Here is a 6,894-nt window from a genome sequence, read left to right as displayed (position 1 = left end):
TCATCATTATCACCGCCTGTCATCATCCAGACCCTCATCATCATCACCTGTCATCATCCCCTTGTCATCATCCCACACATCCCCCCTTCATCATCCCCTTGTCATCATCCCACACATCCCCCCTTCATCATCCCCTTGTCATCATCCCACACATCCCCCCCCCTTCATCATCCCCTTGTCATCATCCCACACATCCCCCCCCCCTTCATCATCCCCTTGTCATCATCCCACACATCCCCCCTTCATCATCCCCTTGTCATCATCCCACACATCCCCCCTTCATCATCCCCTTGTCATCATCCCACACATCCCCCCCCCTTCATCATCCCCTTGTCATCATCCCACACATCCCCACCCCCCTTCATCATCCCCTTGTCATCATCCCCACCCCCCTTCATCATCCCCTTGTCATCATCCCCACCCCCCTTCATCATCCCCTTGTCATCATCCCCCCCCCTTCATCATCCCCTTGTCATCATCCCACACACCCCCCTTCATCATCCTCTTGTCATCATCCGCCCTCAGTGGTCTTCAACCTGCGGACCTCCAGAGGTTTCAAAACTACAACTCCCAGCAAGCCTGGGCAGCCATCGGCTGTCCGGGCTTGCTGGGAGTTGTAGTTTTGAAACCTCCGGAGGTCCGCAGGTTGAAGACCACTGCGGCCTTCGACATCATTCAGCCCCCTCTCACCCCCTTTAGTTCTGTACAGTACTCACCTCCGCTCGGCGCTGGTCCGGTGCTGCAGGGCTGTCCGGAGAGGAGGTGGTCCGGTGGGATAGTGGTTCCGGGCAGCTATCTTCACCGGGGGCGCCTCTTCTCCGCGCTTCCGGCCCGGAATAGAGGCGTTGCCTTGACAATGACGCAGAAGTACGTTGGCAATGAGCGTACCTCTGCATCGTTGTCAGGGCAACGTGACTATTCTGAGGCCGGGCCCGAAGCGCTTAGAAGAGGCCTCCCCGGTGAAGATAGCAGCCCGTAACCACAATCCCACCGGACCACCTCCTCTCCGGACAGCCCTGCAGCACCGGACCAGCGCCGAGCGGAGGTGAGTACTGTACAGAACTAAAGGGGGGTGAGAGGGGGCTGGATGATGTCGAAGGCCGCAGTGGTCTTCAACCTGCGGACCTCTGGAGGTTTCAAAACTACAACTCCCAGCAAGCCCGGACAGCCGATGGCTGCCCGGGCTTGCTGGGAGTTGTAGTTTTGAAACCTCTGGAGGTCCGCAGGTTGAAGACCACTGCGGGTGGAGAGTTCACTCGAGTATAAGCCGAGGGGGGTGTTTTCAGCACGAAAAATCGTGCTGAAAAACTCGGCTTATACTCGAGTATATACGGTACATCACTTATTTTACCATAAAATGTACGGCGCAACCAAACAAATATTTATTTATGTGGGAATATTTGAAAAGAAAACTGCAATTTAGCATATTTTGGAAGGTTTTGTTTTCACGTTGTACACTTTCCGGTAACAATGACGACATGTTTTCTTTAATCTGTGGGCCAATACGATTAAAATGATACCCATGTTATATGCTTTTCTATAATTGTACCGCTTTAAAAAAAAAAAAAATAAAATCTCAAACCACTTTAATTAGTATGTTTGAAATTGCCCTATTTTGACCACCTATAAATTTCTCATTTTTCCGTATATGGGGCGGTATGAGGACTCATTTTTTGCGCCATGATCTGTAGTTTTTATCAGTAATACTTTTGCTTAGGTTTTACGTTTTTTCTTAATACATTTTTATTTGGGGGGAATAAAATGTGACAAAAAAAAAGCCGCAATTTTGGATTTTTAGATTTTTTTTTTTGTTTTTTTTTTTGTTACATTTACGCCGTTCACCGTATGGGATAATTAACAATATATTTTCATAGTTCAGACTTTTACGTAATGCGGCGATACCAAATGTGTGTAGGTTTTTTTGTAGTTTTTTTGGGGGGGCGGGGGGGTAAAATGGGAAAATCGGACGTTTTTACTTTTATTTTTTTACACTTTTTAATAGTCCATAGAGCATAGCACTGATCAGGCGGCTGACAGGGAAAAAAAAAAAAAAGATTTCATTATCCAGAAAAAACCTAAACAGAATTTAAAAAATTTGTTCCGTTTTAATAGGAAAAAGAATGTAAAGCAGGTCGCTGGAGTTATCCCAAAGGAGGAGAAAGCATAGAGACTTTATCCTCAATCCCAATTCTGAAAACGCAATGACTTGTCTTGTGGAAGGAAGGCTGTCTCTATTCAGTCACCAGTGGTCTCAGATCACAAAAAAATCCCTTCATTCTAAATTCCATATCTCGGGTATAGAGTTTATGATCCTTCCTCCTCCAAGATTTTGTTTAACAAATCTCGGATCAGACATCTTTTAAACAAACGTCTCTTTTCAGGCATAAAGGGTCTAGGAGCTGTCATTCTGGTCCCCATCTTGGAACAAGGTCTGGGTCACTACTCCTGTCTATTTTTGGTGCCCGAGCCAAACTGCACCTTCAGAACATTTATAAATCTAAACAAGTTTTTCATACAAAAGGTTCAAGATGGAGACCCTGAAGACAGCCATACTGATACACGGCGACTCTTGGATGTACACAAGCTATCTAAAAGATGCTTACTTTCACCTACCAATTCATCCCTCTCACCAAAAGGATCTCAGGTTTGCAATTCAATACAATCACTTTACCCTTCATTTTCAATTTCAGGCTCTTCCTTTCGGAATATCCTCTGCCCCGAGGATATTTACGAAAGTAATGGAAGAGGTGGTTGCTCACCTGAAACAAAAAGGAATTTTAATAATTCTTTACCTGGACAACTTACTGATTATTGCCCAGTCAAAGGAAATGCTTCATCAGCACCTTTTTTTCTAACTTTGTCTAGTCTTCTAAACTTTGTCTGGATCATAAACTGGCACAAGTCAGACTTTAATTCCAGCAAGGAAGAAGTTGTTTCTGGGCATGATCCTAAACTCTGAGAAACAAAAGACCGTTCTCGCAGAAGACAAGATTCTCTCCCTCCAGCTGAAAATAAATGATCTGATACGGAGAAACTCTTGTCCCATAAGAAAAGCCATGTCGGTCCTGGGATCAATGACCTCCTGTATACCAGTAGTACCTTGGGCTCAAACCCATTCGAGACCCCTTCAATCCCTAATTTTGAAAGTGTGCCCTCAGCCCGCTCCCTGTCTATAACGCGGGGCCACACTGTGGCCCCGCGTCATAGCGGGTCGGGCCCAGCCTCTAACAATGGCCGGGTTCCGTGGCTAATCATTTCTTATGAGAAACCAATGATCAATGTAAAAGATCAGTGTGTGCAGTGTTATAGCCCCCTATGGGAGCTATAACATTGCAAAAAAATGTGTCGATCATTTAACCCCTTCCCTAATAAAAGTTTGAATCACCCCCCTTTTCCCAATTAAAAAAAAAAAGTGTAAATAAAAATAAACGTGGTATCGCGTGCGGAAATGTCCGAATTATAAAAATATATTGTTAATTAAACTGCATTGTCAGTGGCGTACGCGCAAAACAAAATCCAAAGTCCAAAATAGCGTATTTTTGGTCACTTTTTATATCATAAAAAGTTATCAAAATGTCAGATCAATACATAGATGGTACCACTAAAGACTTCAGATCACGGCGCAAAAAATGAGCCCTCATACCGTCCCGTACGCAGAAAAATAAAGTTATAGGGTTCGGAAGATGACAATTTTAAACGTATACATTTTCCTGCATGTAGTTTTATGATTTTTTTTTTTCCAGAAGTGCGACAAAATCAAACCTATATAAGGTGTGTATCATTTTAATTATATGGACCTACAGAATAATTCTACTGCGTAGAAACGGAAGCCCCCAAAATTTACTAAATTGCATTTTTTTCTTCTATTTTGTCACACAATGATTTTTTTTTTATTTCGCCATAGATTTTTGGGTAAAATGACTGTCATTACAAAGTAGAATTGGTGGTGCAAAAAAATAAGCCATCATTTAGATTTTTAGGTGCAAAATTGAAAGGGTTATGAATTTTAAAAGGTAAGGAAGAAAAAAACGTGACGTTAAAAGCATTTATAACAATAATGTGAATTAAAACCAATACTCTCTGCAATCTATAAGATCAATTTATTAAGTCTAATTTGTCATTCATGCCAAGATTACCCTGCACGTTTGTGCGCAGGATTACCTCGGCTACTGGCAAATATTTATGTTGCATTCCTAGAAAAAATATTCATCTTCTCAGAAATTAACCCATATAGAAAATTTATAGATAAATATATGCATTTTGTAGATGATGTTTTGATAACTTGGACAGGCACAGAAACTAAATTTATCGAGTTTATACAATGGATCAATAATACCAACAACATGAATTTATTATTTTACAGGAAAAGTAAGTCAACAAGAAGCAGAATTTCTTGACGTAAAAATTATCACAGATAGGGGTTTCCGAACAGAGGGTTTTCGTAAGCCCACTGCCGGAAACTCCCTATTGCATTATAAGAGTTACCATCCAGATCATGTAAAAGCACCTATACCATAGGGCCAATTTTTACGTCTACGACGTATAAATGACACACAAGAAAGCTTTGAAAAACAATGTAACTAATTGTCCCTCAGGTTACAAGAAAGAGGCTACCCCCTCTCAGTATTAAAAACAGCATATGATAGAACATCATTATTAAGAAATAGCAGTACGTTCACCAAAAAAAAGATTAAGCAACAAAACAATAAAACAACCCGTTTCTGCTTTGCCTTCAAACACAGTCCAATGTCAGAAATAATCAAGCGTAGTATACACAAAAATTGGTATCTCATCCAACATGACCCAATATTAAACAAACAACTACAGGGGAAACTACTCATTGCTTTTAAAAGAGTGAAAAACTTAGCAGATATACTTACAAGTAGCAGGTATACTTCAAGTAGCAATTCAGACTGGCTTAGAGACCATAGCGTTTGCGGTAATTATCGTTGTAACAATTGCAATTGGTGCCCACATTTAAAACAAGGGAGAGAATTTAACATCGGAGGAGAAAAAATGAAAGTAAAAGAATTAATAAATTGTAAATCTAACTATGTTGTATATGGTATGTGATTGCGGGTGTTTCTACGTTGGAAGTACCACCAGGTCTCTCAACGTAAGATTCCGCAAACACCTCTACTCTATTAAATCAGGAAAGGGTTGTCCACGCATATTGGAACATATACACACTACATATAATGACGATCCTACAGCATTGCGTTTTTTGGGGATAAAAAGAATTATGCCTAAAGAAGGACAAGATAGAAGAAAATTCCTCTTGCAAACAGAAGCGGAGGTAATCCTGCGCACAAACGCGCAGGGTAATCTTGGCATGAATGGCAAATTAGACTTCAGTGTATTTTTATAAATTGATCTAATAGATTGCAGAGAGTATTGGTTTTAATTCACATTATTGTTATAAATGCTTTTAATGTCACTTTTTCACCTCTTTTGTAAACGTCCTTCCCGGTGACGTCAGTGAAAGCTGTGTATAAAATACACCTGACGCCACCGGAAAGGCGTGGTCTGACGAAGCGGGCTGAGACCCGTGAAACAGCTGTCACACCTGATGGAACGCTCCCGAGAGTCCTAGCCAACCTGTAACCACTGTGTTCCATAGACTTTTCTGCCACTTTGTTGAAATAAATTGTATCCTGCACGAAGATATACGGGTGAGTGTGGTTTTTCTTATACCTCTATATTGGAAATATATTACATAATTAATTGGTCTGGAAGCATATTTCTTTCCATCTGAGCCATCCATACACTTTTTTTGAGTGGTATAGCTGAGGACTGAGTAATCTATTTTCTCCTAAATTTTATAATCCTTCCAGTTCATTGCCCCCATCATGATAAACCACCTGCCTTTTATTCTTATTTTTTTTTAGTTTTGTACCGGTTGATATTGCTCTGTATTTTCTGCTCAGTCAGATTCACAGACTGGGTAGGGGCATTTCCCAGCAGATGTGACATCATCTGAAGCCATACAAGGGAGAACTTCCTCCCTCACTCTGCTACACACAGCCCAGAGCAGTTCAGTGTGAGAAGAGCTATAATTTGCTAAGGCTGCACCCACCAGATGGCATTTCCTGATCTTGGACTTCTGCCAGGTCAGTAGGATTCCAAAGTCTATGCATGAGATTTGGGGGGGGGGGGGGGGGGAGGGGGTAGAATGGTGCTCTGGACAAGTAGAAAGACACCTAGTGGCAGCTTTTTTATTTTATTTATTTTTACACAAAACATAGAAACCGTCTGTTTAAAAAAAAAGTACATTAGCAATTTTGTGCAATAGCAAAACATTTTTTAATGACAGTCCCCATTTAATAATGGAACCATGAAGCCTTTATTGCAGCACATTAGAAAATGTGATACATGGCTTGAAAAACCAAAAAAAAGTCCTATTGGCTGAAATCTAATTAAAGCAGGAGGTACAAATATTAAGAAATTGCATCAAGACAATTCAGAAAACATACCATAGAATCAATGTTGGTCACACCCCTCCATGTCCTGAAGTAACCTCCCCCTCTAATACAACATCATACAATGTCTGACATTTGGACAGTGAGTGGATGACTGTTCTCACACTACTTCAAATCGGTCCACTTTTTATGGCAAATATTTTCATTTAACATGAGGTTTATTCTATCAATCATACTCACATGGTCCAGGGCTGCCTGCTGCCATTGTGAAGCTATATAGTTCCGGGCAGCCAGAAGGATAATCTGAGAAAGACGAAACACAGAAAAAGGCATTCTACTCGGTTTGTATCCCAATAACCAAAAAGCTGTCGTTCTCAGAATGTGCTATGGCAAGCGTGCAGTAAGAAGATCTAGGATTTGTGTCCAAAATCAGGTCCCTGTTGGACATCTCCATTAAACATAGTACCCCTCAGAA

This window comes from Hyla sarda, chromosome 4 (genome assembly GCF_029499605.1).
Source record: "Hyla sarda isolate aHylSar1 chromosome 4, aHylSar1.hap1, whole genome shotgun sequence".
Classification (NCBI taxonomy): Eukaryota; Metazoa; Chordata; class Amphibia; order Anura; family Hylidae; genus Hyla; species Hyla sarda.
The sequence above is the reverse complement of the archived record's forward strand: the minus strand, read 5'-3'. Positions refer to the sequence as shown.